This window comes from Aulonocara stuartgranti (assembly GCF_965226115.1).
Source record: "Aulonocara stuartgranti genome assembly, chromosome: 14".
Classification (NCBI taxonomy): Eukaryota; Metazoa; Chordata; class Actinopteri; order Cichliformes; family Cichlidae; genus Aulonocara; species Aulonocara stuartgranti.
In genome coordinates, this window is record NC_138950.1 from 12,454,224 (window position 1) to 12,474,649 (window position 20,426).

The 20,426-nt window shown below is 38.8% G+C and overlaps 1 protein-coding gene across 1 annotated transcript in view; it reads right to left on the minus strand.

Annotated features, from left to right (window-relative positions):
- Nucleotides 1-20,426, minus strand: part of rtn4rl1b (reticulon 4 receptor-like 1b) — a 152,314-nt gene that overhangs the window by 68,175 nt on the left and 63,713 nt on the right. The gene's annotated exons all lie outside the window — the stretch shown is intronic.

Consider the following 20,426-nt stretch of genomic DNA (forward strand, 5'->3'; position numbering starts at 1 on the left):
TGAAAATAAAACTGCTTAGTCAAGATGGTTTCCTTCAGTCTTCTCTGCTATCACACATTTTATCAACATTTTTTCTTAGTTCTCCTTCTAAAGGAGGAGGAATAATTAATAATTGCCTCAACTCTCTGCTTTGAGAAATCTCTTGAGATTGGTAAGGCAACTGTGGCGCAAGCAGAGCCTTGCATCTCTTGTTCTGTCTGTAGTCTGGATTTGCTCCTCCTGAGATTGGTGTCTCCCTGGTGACTGTCTGGTTCAATTCAACCCAGAGCTGATTGCCTGTAAAATCCCAGTTCCTGGAGTGCTAGCTTCTAAAACATTCATCATTCCCCGACTTCTTCTAGGTGCAAACTCAGCCTATATCAGAGGATTTGACAGGGGCTATTTCTTTCGCCCTGCTGGAAGATTTTACAGAGTCCCCGCCACCACCCAGTGATCAAAGAGCAGGGTCAGATAGTCGTGAGGTTCCTGATCGTACTTCTGTTCTTCTTACCAGTCAGACTTTCTGCATTAAGGGCCATGTTCTTTCTATGTACAAAACCATCCTGTGGAGACTTACTAGGCATGTTTCTCCATCTGTTTTAAATTTTAATTTCAGGACAGTTCACTTCAATAACATTTAAACTTTGCTAGCTGCAATTACAGGTTCTAACATTTTGCTTGTGGTAATTGAATAAATGCATCTTCCTATCAGTGTGCATGACTGTCAGCAGATGAAGAAATGGAGGGTAATTTTAAAAGTCCATCTATTAAGAAATGCTAATTTTCTCACACTACAAAGGGTATATTGCATGACGTAGAATTATATTATATACCTGCCCCTGTTTTAGAAACAAAACTTGTTTGACGTTCCCATGGTAAAAGGCAGAGTTCATGCAGATATTTATTAGCATTCCACTGCTTTATCTAGACTGAAACTAGTTGTGGTAATCAATGTACCGTTTTCCACAGTTCTCACTGTACCTCTTCACAGCCACAGGGCTATTTGCTAAATCAAGATCAATACAGAACAAGACATCTATGCAGATAGCCTGCTAGAATTCAGCCCTCTGTTGTTCTGCACATTTATTTTTAAACAGATGTGGCCTTTGTACACAACCAATTCTCATGTTATAGTTCCCTGCTGTGTTATAGTTCCTCTCCTTACTTACAGAGATGGCAGAAAAAGAAATTATAGTAAAGTAAAATTAACAGAAGGCAAATGGAACACTGTGAACGTAATAATTCAATTATTACTTCAAACGAGGAACTGTAAGAAGTGCTCTTCAATAAGTTTCTTAGTTCACTGAGCTATACAGTAATCGCTCATTGTGCTGTCGTCACTTTGATCAGAGGAAAAAGTGTTGTATCCTTCAGCACTATCAAGCTGCACCTCAGTCACTGTCTTCAGCCTTATTTTATCTTCTATAAAATCAAACAACTTTCTCATCATATATTTCTTAACAAAAAAAAAAAAAAAGCTTGCGATTGTTTGATTCTGCAAGATAACAGACAGTTTCGACGCCTCACTAAATATCAAGTGTTTGTGTGGTTAACCAAGGCTGGGCCCTAATCAAATGTATCTCTTTCCTGTTTCTGCTGACGCCTCTGTTGACACATCCGTAAGTGGCTTTATCGCGACTCCTCTGGGAATGTCCTCCTAATAGAATTAATTGCATCCCATGTTCTGTTTGCATTTTTAATTGCTCCATTTGTGTTCTTACGCGCCCAGTTAATTCCTGCGCTTGTCTTTATCAAGGTAAATCCTAATATTTAAATGACCTGCCTGCCAATATAACACACAGCACAACAAATTCTACTCTCTCTAGTCATCCTCCTGCTTTTTATTTCTCTGTGTGATTGTGACCTCTGCTGCAGTCATCCATGAACACAAACATCCTACTGATAAAAGGGGGATGCAAAACCAAAGGCTGTGCATCTAAAAATCTGTTTGCTGTTTTTCTTTTTTGTCAGACTTTATTCAGTATAGTCAGCCAGCAAAAGTTGGCAGATTGGCGCTTTGGGTGGGAAGACGGTCTGGAACAGTGGCTGGTTTGGCACTGATAATGCCCAACATTACTGAAGCAAGGACACCTTTAAACCATGTACAGTATGTGTGCTGATGTCCTCCAAGGTCTGGAGACTGTCAGAGTTGAAATAAATTACACAAACATTCACACACACACAGCTTCATAGGCAGTATAGCCACCATTTTCCTCTGAATACAAAGCAATTTACAGTTTTGTCCTTGGTGCAAATTCAGGGGATGTTCTCTTATCGTTTTCTTTTGGGGGGTTTTCATTCAAACTGGTTAGTGTGACATCGAGCTTAGAGCTAGGCTAACATCCTTCCGTATGTGCAAGAGGCTGTGTGTGAGTGTCTTTGTACATAAGAGTTTCCAAGATATGAAAAAATAAAGTGTAGCTCTTTAACATCCTCTCCCAATGGCTCTTTTGCAGTCGCCTTCACCAGTGAGGCTGACACAGCTGCTGAAATGGCCCGATGTCATTGCTCATCCAAACAGAATTAAACCTGAAAGGTCTAAGCTATTCGAAGGATCCCCTAGGAGGCATGGGGAGAAAGACTGGACATTGCGCGGGGACAGTAAAACCTGATTTAGTACCTCTCAGTGGAGCTGAGAAAGTGCACACATAGACAAAGCAATACTTAGCCTGAAGTAAATAGTTTTGGTACTCGCGATTACGTAAGCATATTTAAATACTACACCGAGACAGCTGGACTTGCTTGAATTTGAAAACTGAAAGCTTTCTCTCTACTAATTGGTAAGTACTCCCAGGGGTTATTAGCTTTTTGAAAACTGTTGAGGTCAGATGTGAGGTTACATGCCTTAAACTCCTCAGAAGTCAGTACTGAAGAAGCCTTTCGGATGGGAGCTAATCTGGTTGCCTTAGCATGATTATATTGTGAATATAAAAATTACTGATTTACTGAAATCCATCCATCCATCGTCCAGCCAGGGTGCTAGAGCCAGTCCCAGCTGATACTTGGTGTGTGCTGGGGTACACGATACAAACAATGTAGATTAATTAGAACCTTAATCTTAAATAATCACTATGTCTCATCTTTTTGGTCATCATAGTGGCATTGTACTTTGAACGTGGCTGTTAGATTGGTCTACTGTGTACGTTAAAGTCTGTTAAAGGACTTTCTTATAAAGCTAATGGGGCAGTCAAATTCATTAGTTTTGATGATTTAGGAGTTTGTGAATCAAACCAGAACAGGGGAGAAACAGACAAAGAAATGATAAGACCTGAGTAGCGGAAACAGGCTCCAAAGGGGTAGCTCTTTGCCCTGTCTGCCAGGGTTGCACTCATAAGCAAATGTGCCATGCACACAAACTTTTGATTGCCAATTTCCCATCATTCCCATCAGACATTTTACGTCAGTCAACCAGGTTATTTTCAGCTCTATCTGTAATTATGTTGTGTGTCAGTTGATTGCTGCATGCTATAGTTGTGGAATATGTTTCAAATGATTCACAGACATAGCTAAGTCTGAGCTGACAGAATTGGGTTGCATCAATTTGAAAGAATGCAGTTAGTTTTCACTTTTATCTGGACTAGATTGTTGTGATAAGCTTGTTAGTACTTTGAAGATTCAGAAAAAAAAACACACAAAAAAGACCCACTTTGAATCCCAGAGAGTTTGTTGGCTGAGATGTTTGTGGTGTGTAGTTGCCAGCTACAGTTAATAGAGTGGCAAATGTTGCCTCAGGTTTGGAAGTCATTTCAACGCTCACTTGCAAAGTTTCATCATAGGGAGGATATGATGCATTTAAGCACTGCTAAAATCTACCAGGTAACACATGTAGCTAAATGACTCTAAACGGTTTCATAAAAATTTGTTAAATGTGAGATTTCATGTAATACTGCATAGAAAATTAACACGAGACAGAAGGGAGATAATCAGCTCATTCTGTAATGATTCGTAAATGATTTACAACAAAATGCTAGCACTGATTTAGCTTGAAAATGATCTGATAATAAGTTAACACCTTAGGAGCTTTACTGCTTTTTCCTCCTTGATCGTTTCTCAAAGATGATAAATGAAATTATTTTACTGATAGATATAAATGAGCTCTTCTAGAAATGAAGGCTCATGGCAACTTAGCAATAAAATTACTTTTCAACATGTAGGCTTCCACTCACAAGCAGTGGGAAATAGGGCTTCCAAGCCAGCCCATCAAGACCAATTAAATAAACAAGACTGGAAGCCATGGAAATAGTGACAGTTTATTTTCTGACAGGGACCATAAATCAGTTAAGCTCAAAACAACACAGAAAAGGCAACCATAAAATGCAAGAGAGAGCAACATGAGCTAACCTTAGACTTATGCAGTCCCAGGTAGAGTGAGAAATGCATCAGGTTCTGGGAAATGCAATGTCACATGTACAGAGGTGGGAAGTAACAAAGCCCAATACATCATTACTGCACTTCAGAATTTTGAGGTATTGTTGCTTTACTTGAGTATTTATTTCTCTGACGTTTTACTCTTTTACTTCCCACACTTTTACACATATATCTCTGCTTTCTACTCCTTAAATTTTCAATGCCCGATAAACTGAATTCAACTGATTTCAATCGATTTGAACCTAAATGCAGGGATCAATAACTTAAACAGTCCTGTTGGTGTATCCATCACCAGCACTTATTGCACTTGTCAAGATAAAATAGGCAAAACATATAAAATGTATGTATCATTTGTACCTCTGTACTCAGAGATTAAATTGGGGTGGAACAATCCAGAGCTTGTGGTCGTAGTACTATAGCATCTAGCTAGTGCTAAAGAGGAGGAGTGAAAGTAAAGGGAGTAAGTAACTTTACATGCAATGTTGCTGTCAGCTTACCAAATCTTAGCAGACACACAAATTGTTTCTGTGCAGTTTTATCTGCTAACTGAAGGTGCAGCTGCTGTATTTCCCAGCAAGACAAAAGAGTCCAAATTAATATAATTAATTCAGAGATGGAGAAAGATGTAATAAAGGCAGGGCAGGGGTGGAAGAAAACAGATTACCTTTCATAGTAAGGGCTGCTCAGTGGTATTTGATAAACTGGATATTTAAAGCTGACTAGTTTCTGCTAACTGTAGTGAAGTTTTACAGTAGTGCACTATGTTGGACTAGTGCAGAGTAGCTGTATGTGTTCATAGTCAACATCAAGGTTAGCAGACATTTATATAAGTAACTATATATTGACTTTATACTGTCTATGGGCTGGAAATCTGTCGCGATAGCTTGTGTAATATCTTGTTGCATCTTACTGAGTTCAGTTACATAAATCCACAAAAAAGCACCAGAAGCACAGGTCAGCTGATTCCAGTCTATACACAAACTGTACTGCAGTCTTCTCTTCTGTGCCACTACAAAATACTTTCAAAATCCCACTTTAATCTCTAAATATATTCATTTTACTGTTTACAGGCAAAGTCACTCATCTACAGTGTAGGCAAGAGCAAATAGAGCTTCTTATTTAAAAAATCCTCTATTCTCCTCTGCTTGTGCTCAACATAACAGATGTTCAAGGTGTGTAAATTCATTAGAATTAGAATTTAGGTTGAAATAGAGCTTGTATTCACTTGTATTAATACTTATGTTTGTAATTAGATTAATATGGCAGGTGGAGGTTCAGTTAGCTTTGCACAAAAAATAGCTGCTAGAAATGTTCTCCAAAGAGCTGCTGGTAACTTTTATTCCTTAAGTAACTTTCACTTTCACTTGACTAGAGAAGTTGAATCAGTGGTGGATCTTTTACCAGAGTATTTTAAAATCAAGTATCTGTACTTCTATTTCAGTGCAGTATGTCTGTTCTTTTGCCACCTCTGCACACGTGCAATTTGGCTTTCTAATCTCCTCTGTTTTAGTTTATTGAGCATGAAGGCAGCCTTGGATGGCACTGCTAAAGTGTTTCCTCATGCAGTGGTGCAGAATGGGTGTGTATGACACAGACAGAAAATTAAAAATATAAAATACTTCCAAGATATGCTACCATAGTAAGTCAAGTAGAACCGCAGTGCTGCGCGACCTCAACACTGACATTCAATCAGCATTGGGGGCTGTTTGGGTGAGAGTGAGCCACCTGACTGTCGGTGCTAAAAGGGTTCAGGAAGTCCAAGGCTACTGATCAATAAATGTGAGCAAGCATACCAAAATGCATGCTGGCTACTTACACATAGTCACAAACACACTGACACTTTTCACACCTGTTCATTAGACCCCCTCGCTTTAAGAAAAAGCATTACACAGCAGGAAGAGCCCTCTGCACGCAATGTACACATCTACACATGCTCCTTATTGTTTATTTGCTACATTGGACTTATGATTGGGGTTACATTATCTCCCTGGGGCTGCTATGAAGCATTATAGCCATCCTCCTCTTCACGTTATTAAATGTTCCTGTCATTATTTCTGATGACTTCTCAGAGGCATTCGTCTGAAAATAGAACTGCCTTGTTCAGTGGCTGTCAGGCAAGAAACTTCTGGTGCTGGAAATGCTAGAAAAGAGATGGGTGAGAACATGTGTAGTGAAGAGAGGGAAAATCTGATCAACTGAACCAGTCCCTATGTTTGGCACTAATGATGAGCCTGGAGGAGAAGCCTCTTTCCATTCCCCAGATGTGTATAAGATGGTAGCAAGAGTGTTAAAGAGATGAAGAGAACATTGGCCCATTATGGTAACTGTCTCTGCTAAAATGTTAAAGCGATGCTTAGAAAAATTCACATTATTGTGATCAATTTCAGAGTTTCTCAGTCTTGATTATTTATATCTTTCAGACAGCAACTGTGTTTTTAGATTCCTGTTAAAATCAGAATTAACAGATGGGACCACGGCAGTGGAAAAAAACATGTTTAGTAACACTTTATGTGACAAAAGTGCAGGGGCTATCTTTAACAGCTGCGCCACTGGTGAATTTAAGAAAACTCACATTACGGTAAGTTATGAGTGTTGTTTTTTTAGGCAGTCTCTTTTCGAGCACAGAGAAAAAGGATTCCTCTTAGTAAGAAACAATTGAAATATCAGATGTCAGTCGGTAAGGCTTTAAATTTCTGGGTGCAACAGCAAAGACAGTTTCTAAATGTTGTTTCAGAGAGTTTTGCAAGACAGTGTTGATTCACTGTACATTTAAATGATGATGATGTTTATGTTATATTACTGTGATGCTGTATTCCATAAAAAATCTTAGTTAAATCTTCATTGATTAAAAGAAAAGACAGAATTGTTTTTCAATATGACAGCATACAAAGTTGTTGTATTTAGCTGTATTTGGAAGTTGCATGTTGTGACATGAAGACTATAAATTGTATAGTAACTTCCCTGGGAAATGGGAAATCAGGCTAAAACTTAGGCAGAAAATAATAAGCACTTTATATTTTCATTTGTTTGAATTAGGCCAAAACTCTGATGTAGTCTTTAAAAAGCATCACTTTCAGTTGGGGACCAACTAAAATCTTCGTTTTTTTCCCCAAATTTAACAAGGTCTGGCTGCAAATAACTAACTTTCTTTGGGCCCAATTACTGTCTATTTATTGAACAAGGCATTGCTGATTGATGTGTGTTCACAGTGGGCGATCCATGATTCATAGCCATTTTTTCTTTGAATACCATCAGGCATAGTCCACATGTATGTTAATGAGTCATGGCTGTAATTAGCTCAATGAATAATTCATTTAGTTAACATTTAAAAATGTATGCCTGCATATGATACATGCATCAAGCCCACAGAAGAGGAGTGTGTCCTTATGCACCATTTGCCTTACAATAGAATGATTGCTGATTGTCAGAGCTTCAGCTTGATTTCCTTTTAAACGGAGCCAGGCAGAGCTGGCCAGCAATTTCCAAAAGAAATGGTAGAATTAACCTCTCAGTGTTTAATTTAATATAAATTCAACATTCCTCCTCTTATACAAAGTACTTAGCTATGAGTACTTAGCTATCATACTATTAGTTTCGTGTTTTAGTTTGTAAATATAAGCCTTAAAATATTTCTTTCCATTAATATCTATCTACAATATGGCTTCAATAGTTACCACTCTTTTATGTAATCTGTATGATTATTTTAGACCTTGATCGAATTCCTGTCACTTCATAGTTTCACTTTGCGTGCTGTGTCTGTTATGTGTAAGGGCATATTATTCACATAGTAGGAACATAGTGTAGCACTCTTTAGCCTTGAGCTGACTGGCAGGGGAGTCAGAGCACTGAATGCATCCTCGTCGCAGCATTACCCCCAGCTGTTTATATTACTGATGGCTATCATTCTACTTTTCACTCATCCTGCTTCTCCCGTCTTCCCAGGAGATGTTCACGAGTGACAATTCCTGAAGGGGGTTTGTGGAGTGATTCGATAGAATAGATCCTTTCTAACAATAATCTACACCGTGTCTCTGGAGACTTGCTCATAAACAAGAGTAGACATATGTGCACGCAGGAGAACACACAGCCACACAACCACAATTGCTCAGCTTCTACCGTGTGCAAGTGGAGGAACTGGCACCATTTCTGCCTCATCTCTCCCCTACTCTGCCCTTTGCTCCTCTCATTTTCCACCTGTCTCTGATCCTCTGCCTCTTTTACATTTCAATCCAGCGCCTGTTCGTCTTCGTGCTGACAGTGGAGTGAGCAGAGAGAGAGAGAGAGCAGGAAAGAGGGAGTTGTCCCCTTTGGGTAGCTAAGCGATTACCGTTAGAAAGATCCAGTCCCTTGCATCATACCTCTCACAACCTCCTCTGCTCTCACATTACTTTGTGGGAACTCTATTCTGCCTTCCTTACACGTCTTGCGCCTCCACTCTTCTTTCTTCCTCTTTCCTTATCGGTTTGTTCTTACTCCATTTATGACTCCACTTGTCTCTAATCCCTCCCACAAGTAAGCCAGTTAATTCATGTTTATGAGCTTCAACGTATGTGTTGTAATTATTTCTCATGCATCTGAGGAGTACCCAAATATATATATTTGAAACAAGAGTTTTTAAAAACAAGCTTCCTCATTCAATTTGAAACAACTGGATACATACTGGGTGCATACGTATATGCATACTTGCATTTTCTGCCTATGCACATATGTTTATAAGAGTATATCCCAGTATGTATTAGCATATGCAGTAAGATGCTTCAGGAGCCATTTCTGCTTGCCTTATCTGTCTGAGTGGAGAGCTGGCTGCTCCAGCAGCAGAGCCAGAAACCACTGCCCACTGCTTAAGTGGAAAAGGACTAATCCCTCCTCTCAAAGCCCACTCTAGTAAACACCACTTCTCCAAAGCCACCCATGCACACCCAGCCTGTCCAGCCATGGTCCCCAGTAGTCTGTGTAGGTTATGTGGGGTGGATTTATGTAGGTGGGTGCGGGGATTTATTTCTGGTACCTGATCTCATATCAAATAATTACCAGTACAACGTTTAGGAGGTTTTTGTTGTTGTTGTTTTGTTCTTATCAACACTCAAGACTTATTTGTCTTTCAGATGCTTTTTTAAGAACTGGTGTGCGTAAGAACACTTTGGTGAATCAATATACCAAATTTCCTCATTCATTACACTCCATTTCCCTCATACAAAAATACATATTGTTATAGAAAGTGTATAAGTGGAAGAACTTTAAGAAACTGGACCCATTTAACCACAGGAAAGGAGAACAAAACTGTTAGTGAAATCTTCCTAAATGGGTTTTCATTTGAACCCAGGAGGGGTCATTCTCAGATTTCAGTTGGTAAATGACCTCCTCCTAGTTTGATGTCTTCAGGGTATAATTTATTCTAATGAAAAATGATTATATCTTGAATTAAAAAGTGCTCAGCTCTGACCAATATACCAGGATGAAGTCTGCTTGGAGACAATCAAAAGATCAACATTTCCTGCTGTAGCTTTTAATATAGTCCAATCTACAATATCTATTTTAATATGCATGGCAATCCCTGTGTCATAGTGGTGAATAGTTCACAAGTACCATCAACAGCTTGGCACAGCACTGATCAAGGACGTATAATGATTTAATGTAAAGAATTTCTTTTTTCCCCCTCTTTTTTGACTTTATGCATATACATTGTTGTGTATCGCCAGAAGCGTTTGATGGCAGTTTCTGCAGTGTAAGTGAAGGCCTTTATCTGCTTACCTTGATGCAGTGAAACAAGGTATTTAACAGTAGAAGGTCAGATGCAAAATAGAGATTTGCCATATGGTGTGACGAGGCTTTGATGAGGAAATTCATCACTCACTGCTGTATCTGGCAGCCTTGTGATTTTTCACTGTAACACTTCCTTTGGCCATTTTGGATCCATTTTAAAGGTGGGTGGGAGGTTGAAGAGCCAGGGTTGCAGATTGAAATTCATTTAACTGAGCTTTGCATAGTACCCGTGTTCCACATGGGTGGTTGGTTTTTTACTCAATCAAGTCTGGTAAAAGTTGACCTACATCATCCATTACTCTGCAAGGTGGGAACAGTGTGTAATGTGGCATGCTTTTTCCATTATTTCAGGGAGCACTTGCTATCAGTTACAGTTATATTATCATAAAAAAACCTTAAAATGTGGCAGTCTTTTGATATCATACTATAGCCTTTAATGGGAAGAAGCTTCCTACAAAAAGGACACCCTGAATTATTTTTCTCCCTTTAGTCACCTTTTGCATGAAGTTGTAATTGCTTAACATTGAAAAGGATTGTTAGACGCTTACAAGTATTTTTTGCTAGTTGAACAATTTTAAGATATATAACTGAAAAACATGCACCTATAACCAAGATTCACTATCAAAACTCAGTTCCATGTAAGGTTAAGTGTTACATTCAACCATATTTTTTTCTGTATCAACAATTAGAACATTACAACAACTTAGAGATCTGACTGACATCTCACACACCCTGCGCAGTGACCTTCTGTGGTTGAATTAGGGTTAATCACAGTTCAAATCTGTTTAAATCCCTAAAGGAGTTGAGGAGACTGGCAAGAGAGCAGCCTGTATACAGCAGAGTAGATCTGAATCAGCTGATTTAGGACAAAACAGGTCTAGTCTCTGTATGTCTGGGAGCTCATTAGCTTTGTCCCTGCACCTGCGTGATGGCTGCACGCTCATGCTGCTCATCAATCTTTTAGAACATTTGCCTATGATGGCAAGGTGGCTCTGGTGCTGGGTCACTGCCAGATGAAGCAGATTCTGAGGGGGACCAAACAAGCACAGAAATGCTGCAGCGGCCGGCTGGGCTTGGTTGGTTTGCTCTGGTCTGGTGGATGGACACCAGAGGAGTTCAGCCTGTTTGTCTTTCTGCACAGCAACCAAATAGCCCAGCACAGCACAGCCAGTATTTGGCCACAGTCATTGCATGCATGTGTGTTGGTTGCTTCAGTAACAACAGGGAATGTAGAGATTGGAGAAGCACGCTGGTAAAGTGTGTTTCTCTCTGCCAGTGAAACCACACAGCTCTTTGATCCTGTTTTACTCATCTAACCCAACACACACAAACCGTGAGACTATCTCAGGCTGTCTGTCAGCTGTCAGAGAATTCACTACGACTGCACGTTGCCTTTTCTTTTTCAAAGCCGGTCACCCCTCGAAAACAGGAATGTTATTTTCCATCAGAAATATGTTACAGGTGTAACCCTCCAATGTTACTGTCAGGAAAAACTAATGAGCATCAATTCTCATTCATCACTTTTTACTCCACAAAGACACACACTCACACAAACACCCACATCATCAAATCTTCAGCTCCACCAGCTGAGGACATACTCTACTACACAGCAAGTCAAGTCAAGTCAAGTCAACTTTATTTGTCAATTCTGCCACATGTACAGGACATACAGAGAATAGAAATTGCGTTACTCTCAAACCCTAGTGATTAGAAAAATGCAAATAAAATAATTAAAAAGTAAAAATTTAAATAAATACAATACAATTTTACGTGTAACAAAAAAAAAGCTATGCAATATACAATATACAATATTCAAGTAAGGAGGCATAGTGGTGCAAAATAGGCAAAGGAGCAGACAGTCTGTTGCTGATTCTGTTTGTTTCTCCTGTTTGATGGAGTTGAGCGTCCCTAGGGCACACTCAGAGTATTGTGGGCAGCCACAGAACATAAACGATCTGAGACTTTCTTTTTAGGACGTGTTCATCATCATCATCCTCAAAAAGATGTTTGGTTTCACAGAAGCAGTGTGTTGGCCTTACAAAGCACAACTCCACTTGTGTGAATGTATAGATTTTAGAAACAACACTACAACATTTAACTGAAAAGGCTTCTTCCATTATAATGTAAAATGCATCTCGATAATAAGGTTTTCTGCATCAATCTGGTGGTTTTTGCAAAGGTAAATGGAAATAGCAATCCAACGTGCTATTAAGCTTTTTGAATTTCAGAGTGGCTTCAATTAACCTTTTTAATGATTGCACTGGAAGACACACTGGAATCCATTGTTAATCCAATAATTATTGTCTGGCGGATGTACTTGACTTCGCCCTGCCAGCCAGCTAATTCACTTCAAGTGTTTATTTGCAGGGGTCAATAATTCTTCTGATTAGAATTGGATTTGCAGCTTAAAAAGGGAGAAATTTGTCAGGTTGTTTCCCCCACTCGTATTAAAATGCCCTTGGTTCAGGTCTATGTAATTTGTCTGTGTAAGTGCCTTTAAAGAATAAACATCAATGTAAATGTAGGGCTCAGTGAAATAAATTATTTTATGATAATTACTATGTTAAATGTGACTAAGCATGGCAAATTTTAGGTGCCAGACCCAAATAACTTTCTGCTTATAATCATAAGGATAATAATTGTCATTTACTTTAAGCTTTAAAAACAATTATGTAGCCAAGTATTAAATTGCTAACTCTAATGAAGTGCAACATCAGGAAGAAAGACAGAAGGAATTTATGGTTTTTGATGGCTAATAGTGGTTATTTCTCAGCAAATGTACATTTTTATATACAGCATTACATGTCCCTGAAGTCAGAAGGGTTTTTTAATAGGAGGTCAAGCTTCTGGTTAGAGCTCTCTGTGTATACATTGTTCTAAAACTCCACTAAAACACCAACATATTGACAACTCAATTCTATGCCAAAAACAACATTAGGGTTGCAAATAATATGTGTAATAACTGCCTTGAAAGGCAAAGCTAAAATTTGCTAAAAACTCAGAAAAACGACAACAACAACTTCACGGTTCTTGAATGAACTTTATTACTGAACCGATCACACAGCCAAGTGATGCACTCCAAACTACTATTATCTTTCTGCTGCACAGAAATGCTTTGCACCATCATGACAACACTTGCCATTATAAGAGGACCATTTTCTGGCAACTGCAGTGCAGCCAGGGAGACCACAACCTCAGTTATATTTGTGCTCTCAGTGCCTTTTAACAACAAGATTGGATCATTCTCTTTTGGTCATAAGAAATGATGTTTTGCTGTGTAGATATTAATGTAAAACTAGCATAAACTTGGTAAGAAAATCATTCCCTTTTTCTACATGCGCTTAGTAGCAACAGGCAGTCACTCATCTCTGCTCGCTTTCTCTCCAAGAGACCCATCTGCTGTTTCAAATCTGTTTATTGATAACTATTTGCTTCTCCTGTTTTGCTTTCATGCCCTAATTTTATCCCTGAACCATTTCGGCATTTCAATGACTCAAGCGCTGCTAAGTGTTTGGCTTAGCCGGGCATAATATAAAACATCCTGGTGTTGCCACAGTGAGTCTTGAAATGTGGGGAGCTAATTAAAATATTAACTAGAAACTGCAGAGTGGAATTTAAAAGGAGAAACCTTCTTAAAGTGCTTCATTTATATCTCGTGTGAGCTGGGCCATGCTCCAACATAGAGAGAAGACGCTCAAGAAAATCCCCAATCAAGCAAAAAGAGAGCATTCAAAATGTTTTGTACAGTCATTTGCTGAGATATAAATTCGTCTTTCTTCCTGCACACTTTGTCCTGCAGAAATGACTAAGGAAGGCTCATGAACTAGTGGTAATTGCCATGGCAGAATGTGTCTTAGCCATAAAAAGTACAGCGCCTGCTCCATGTTATCACCAAAAACAAGCCCACGATGACTAATTTTTTTACCGCTCAGCTACAATCCAGCAAAAGGTTGCAGTCAGAATACGTTTTGAAAAAAGATACAAGGATGCAAATCACAATACAGAAGCAGAACAGGTTATTATGGATGACATTAAAGGTTGAAATTAACTATGATAAAACACAGTTAGAAAAACACTTTTTTTTTAGCAAAGAGTGTAAAATGGCTTTAATGAGGTGAGACAATAAAAATTAATGCGAATGGGGGGAAGGTAGCGCAGGGGATAGGAAATTCCCCTAGTGAAGGGGAAAAGGTTTATATCAGGAATACAATCTAAAAAGTGTCTGCTTCAAAAACATGGTTTCCACTCCATTGCATGGCTAAGGAGGTCAATTTAAGGATGGAAACAAACCGCTGTGTTTAATGATTTGTCTTCCTAATCTGATGCAGATCATTAGGCAGAAGCCTCTGTACAACAAAAACAAGGCAAGGATAAGAACATCGCTAAATCTGTTCTCTTTAACAAAACAACACAATTCTATCTACGGCGCCTGCTACGTGGGTTTGACAGCTTGCTTGCATCCATGTAATTGAGGGAATAGATCCAAGATATTTTTAAATTCAAGATGGTGATACCTGACTGTACAGACCTGAAAATGTGGAATTTATTGCCAGAATCTCCTTCTCTCTTTACTCTTTAGTTGCTGTTGTTTTTCACAGACTTTGGGAAATTGGTAAGAAAGTGTGGTAAGAAATGTGTGATGAACTGCTGATTGAATTTTCTTATTAACAGTGACTGATCAGGATGTGTATGTGGCAGCAGGTGGCAGCCTGTGAGGGAGAACCAGCCCAGCTGAAACGAAGCCTAACTGCTGGGAAGTCACCAGCAGGACAGACACATATGGAGAAATGCATGCTTTTCTGTAGAGTGGAATTTGTGTGTGTGTCTATGGACCTTGCTGGAGCCTGCCACATAGGTTCTGTTATAAATGAGCATGGCACGCTGGGGCAGCTGGAACACGCATGGGGCAGCTGGGTAATTTGGAGAGTTGTGTGGTGCAATTTGTTGGCCCAGCTGTGTTAGCTGAGGTGGGAAAAATGTTCCTGTCGCATGGAAGTGTGTGCTCATACATATATGACCACTGTGGCGCATGTATGCACATGCTTCTATAGGGATGAACTCACAAGAGGCAGCTTATCTCAAATCCCTGAACGAGACAGGGGAAATAAACAGGCCTGGAACCGAAATGACACTTCACTGAAATATTGATCATTCTCCACAGCAGAGGAAGCATGCGCATGCAGACACAAAGATAGATAGATGAAACAAAGTAATGCAGATATGAGGGAATAGGTTTCTCAGCGAAATCTCCTGGCTGTACACATCATGTTTTCTTTCCTATACTTTGAGCCCTACACTGATCATTTTTGAGAATGTCAATAGGTGGTGTATAATTTATTCTCAGAGCTGGCAGCTCATATGTGGACGGGCCCAATATGCAGTATGACTTTAAATAAATAAACAGATTGGCGAACCACAGACCTGTAAAGGGAAATGTAGCAGCTAGACTGGCTACTCCAAACAAATGAATTATTCACATTACTATCTCACAATGTCTGCCACCATGCACAGCTGCACCCTACACCTGTAGGTATCGACTGAAATGGAGGAGCGCCATTAATACGCAAGTCCTGTAACTTTTTCAAAAACTTTTTCAAAAACTTTTTGAAAAAACGTCTTGTTTCATTTTGTCACTGGGAAGTCCTGCAGATGCAATTAGAAACCGAGTGGCTTTTAACAAATCAATTAGCACTATCTTCGAGTCATCCAGCTAACTGAAGAATGGGAGGGAGGGGCAGAGAAAACTAGAGGCGCTGGAAGGAGGTAGAGGATGTGTGGAAGGAGGCAAAAAGAAGAGCTTCTGTTTTTCTTTCTCGCTGCCTCACTCTAATTAGACAGGCCAGTGTGAGCAGAATCTCAATAGCAGGATGCACAGAGTAACAGATAAAGTGAGGAAGAAGAGAAAGCACAGGGGATAGTATACTACTGTACTAAGCTGAGCCTATACATAAAGAAAACTGGAAGGGTGCATAGGCCCATGGGCTGCAAGATGGAAAAAAGATAAGATATAGTGCTGCCACATGATTCATGGTTGATGCAGTAAAGCAATAAAGAGGTGAAACATATTGACAAACCTTTTGCATTTCTTTATTTTATTTATTTATTAAATAAAATCCATTAAAAATAATCATCTCACATTACATCAGTTTAGCATTTAAGTGAAAAGTGGATCTCAGATCAATGGATGAATAATCAAAAGTAAATTAAAAAAACATCCAAAGACATAAGTATTCCCACCAACATATTTCCACAAAGGTTTCAAACACTATCTTTATCCATCCTTCACAGCAGAAGCCGTCCACTATTAAATGCTGGTGTAACTTTGATCACACAAGGTCTCGTTTCTCTTCCTGTAAAGCACCAAGTGACAGAGCTTCTGTTGAACACAGTCGTGTTTTTATTTATGTATTTATTTATTTTTTTGGCCAATTTTGGATCTTTGATGAAGTTGCATGTCTGTCTCTCAGTGAACATCTTTTGATGGTGTGGTTACTTTTGGTCTGGCTGATCATGCTTTGGAAAAAAACGGTGCAGTTATGGTCAAATGAGTCCAACGCACTGTCCTGCTTCAGTCTTGCTGTGATTTGACGCCAAGAAAGTCCCTCAAGCAGTTTAAAATAACAATCTGTCAGTATCAGTGCTACTCAATAAGTAGCCATTGTGCACCTTTTACAGGAGAACAATGGCTACAGCCTGATTTACTTGAAGGGTTCTCTGATAAAAAAGACTGAATCGATCTGAGTCATTTGAACTCAGCTTCAGCTGGGAGATTACAACTCAAGGAAATCTGACCTTTTGTTCAAATGAGTGCACATGGTTTTGCATGCTCTCCCAGTGCCTGTGTGGGTTTTCTCTCGGTACTCTGGTTTCCTCCCACAGCTCAAACATGCATGTTCAATAACTGATTATTCTGAGTTACCCTTAGGATGCAAGTGTGAATGGCTGTCTTCCCATCTGTGTCAGTTGCCTTGCAGACTGGTGACCTTTCCAGTGTGTACCCCATCTCTCACCCACTGTCATCTTGGGCATGCTCCAACCCCTCTAGTCAAATGAGTGGTTAAGAAAATGAATGGAAAGATGACATATGACAGATGAATATGGTGACTATGACAAATTTGCTCAAATGTATTTGCTTAACAAGAAATCATGGCAGATGTTAAATATTTTTTCTTAAGTTTCTATGTCATAATTTCTGTTTTGACATGTTTATAAATACTCAAACGGCTGAGAGTCAATGTGCCTGCTTTAGAAGCACGTTTGATTTGGATTTACTACAATGCTAATTAACCAAAAAACTGTGAACATAATATTAAATATTTAAATTAAGGGAAAAAACTACTTATAGATAGTATCACACTCATTTATGTCATGTTATTGCAACTATTTCCACTTTACTGCATCTCAGCATTTATTATTGACGAATGAGAAAAAACATTTTCAAGGTATCGTTTCCCTCTCTACATGCTACTGAAAATAACTATATAGATATTAATATGAAAAGACATCTTCAAAGTTAAAGACTATCTATGAGATGTTAAAATCTGAAATCCTTAGACACCTGAGCCCTTTGTAAATGTTTTTGTGATAATCCTGTCACTTTTTTCGGCAACTTGGCTGTAAATGATGCTGTCAACTGTGTCGACTTTCAGCATAACTTTGGAGTAAGTATGAAAAAGCATTTCTAGAGAATATTTGGGGAACAAATGGATTATGTGCCTCGAGCTAAACTTCATCGTCACAGGCCAGATTTGTCATTCTGCAGGATTTTAAAAGCCTTCCTCCAAGCTCTTAAAATGGATTTCCTTGATTTGTGTCACTATTTGGATACTGAAGACTGCCAATGAGTCAACAGAAGACGATTTTTCTTAGACGAGCTTTTCCAAAATGATAAATTTAAGTGAACTTGACTTATCAAAGCAATTTTAAAATCTGGGGTTATAATGTGAAATTCTCTATAAAATGTGAATTACTCGCAATGGGTGTGAAGTATAAAACTAAAGTGGTTCAACTTTTGTTTGTCACAACAAAGACAATTTCCCACTGATATACAGCTTAGTAAGATAAGTACTGAGATCTAAGGTGGCTTTATTAAATAATGAGCAGCTTTTCAAATGGAGCAGTCATACTGTGATGGAGAAAAGAATGAAAGTGAGATAATCTATCAACACATATAAGTGGTGATGACCCATTTCTTCTTGGCACCTGTTTTCAACACTTCAGCTAAAGCATGCATCATTATTAATAACATTTATCTTTCACTTCCTGAGTCTTTAGGTGCACACCTGCACAATAAAGAATTTGTAACAAGGATATTACATCTAGGAGGTAGAGCGGGCCATCTATTGATTGGAAGGTTGGTGGTTCGATCCCTGGCTGCTCTCGTCTGCACGCCAAATATCTTTGTGGAAGATATTAACCCCAAGTCGAAATTCACTGAAGTGCAACTATTGGAGTCTGAATGTGTGTGAACTTGCGTAGAAAAAGGTAAGCGAGGCAAGTTGTATAAAGCGCTTTGGGTACTCAGGTAAAGTGGAAAAGTGCTATATAAGAACCAGTCCACTTACATTCTCAATACTGGACAGTAATATTTTCTTTTGACTCTCATTTTTAACCTCCTAGGACCTGGCGTCCACATATATTGACATCACATTTTGGGTTATTTAGACGAAAATAGTCAATTTTGCTCTACAAGGGCCTGATATCCACTTACGAGGACATTATACTGCTACTGTTCTATCGAAATTTTAAACGAATATCCTCATATGTGGCTCTCAATTTTCTTAGAAACAAAAATCAGGTAAAAAAAAAATAAATCTGGTAATTCTTTGTTTTTACATTCATTAGGTCCCAAATATCAAAGAGAAATTAAAAGTGCATGCTGTGGAAGAGTTCAGGTCTTAGGAGTTTAATGCAGACGAGTGACATCACAAGAACAGTGATGAAAACGTTTTGCTTTTAGATTAAGAGAAGACTGTCCAGTTGTTTACGTATCAAACATTTACATTTGGACCTTTAAAATATTAAAATGATATACAACACCAGGTTACGTGTACTTTTAGTCTTATATTTCAGCCTTATTTTAATGATCAGATTTAAGCCTATATATTTATCTGATATATATGCTTGGTTGCCATGCTTACATGTGATAATGCAATGCAGTATAATGGCTGCTTAATCACTGTGAAGCCATATTTCAGCACAGCATTAAATAGACTTAGCTAATGGGTCTGGAATCACCCCCCACTCTGGAACAAAGATTCACCACTGTGGATAATCCATCTGATTCAAATTTTCTTCCTTCCTTTCCCCCCCCCTTTTTCAAGAGTTTTAATTAAATTTTCTAATGATCAAGGCTCTATAAGAAGGGGCAATTGGACAGTGAGAGGAATTGAAGTTCAGAAGAGCGAAACCTCTGCAATAAAGCGTATTCACTTAAAGCATATACTATGCCACCAGACCTGACAGAAGAAGAACGATATAATTTACTGTGTGTGGTAGCGGCAATAATCCAGTTTAATATGAAACCTGGTGCAGATCACAAAGACGCAACACATGTTTTTTTAATGAGGGAGGCAATTATGCCGTGATTCGGAGGATCCGTGTGTATGAGATTGTTAATTTCAATTACGGGGCACATCAGTATCCACTTCAGCTCTCTTTCGTCTGTGGGGAAATCTCAGAACCCCCTCTATATTATGGATCATAACAGCGTTAAGTAGTAGTAGTAGTTAGGTGAGCTTGAAATCCTTATCATCAGCTCACTGTTTTACCTTTTAAAGGAAGATACACCAAAAATCTGCAAAAGACATTTGATTTTATCTTTAATTCCTATTTCTATATAAAGGAGCCAAAGAAGAGTTTAAATATAATGGTGTCTTGCTCCCCCAAAATAAGTGGAGGTCTCGTGGATAATTTACTAACTGTCATGGTTATGCAAAATCTCGACCCAAAATCCAGACTCCAGGACAGGATTTAATAAACAAACAAACAAGCAAAAAACATCTGAAGGAAGCAGGGTTCAACAGTAATCCAAGCAGGTAATCCACGAGGCAAACACTTAGGCAGACAAACAGTATGATGCAAGAAAGAGCTAAGGAAAAGTGAGGGCTTACATACACACAAGGTAATCAGGGAAAGAGACAGCTGGGGGAAAAAAGGCACAGGTGAACAGAATCAATTAATGAGGGAGGCAGGGAGGGAAGCAAAACTGAACAAAATACACAAGACAAAAGACTATCAAAATAAGATAGGAAACGAACACTGAGACATGGCAAAGCAAACACAAAGAGAAAGCTAACTAAACATGGGAGATATCA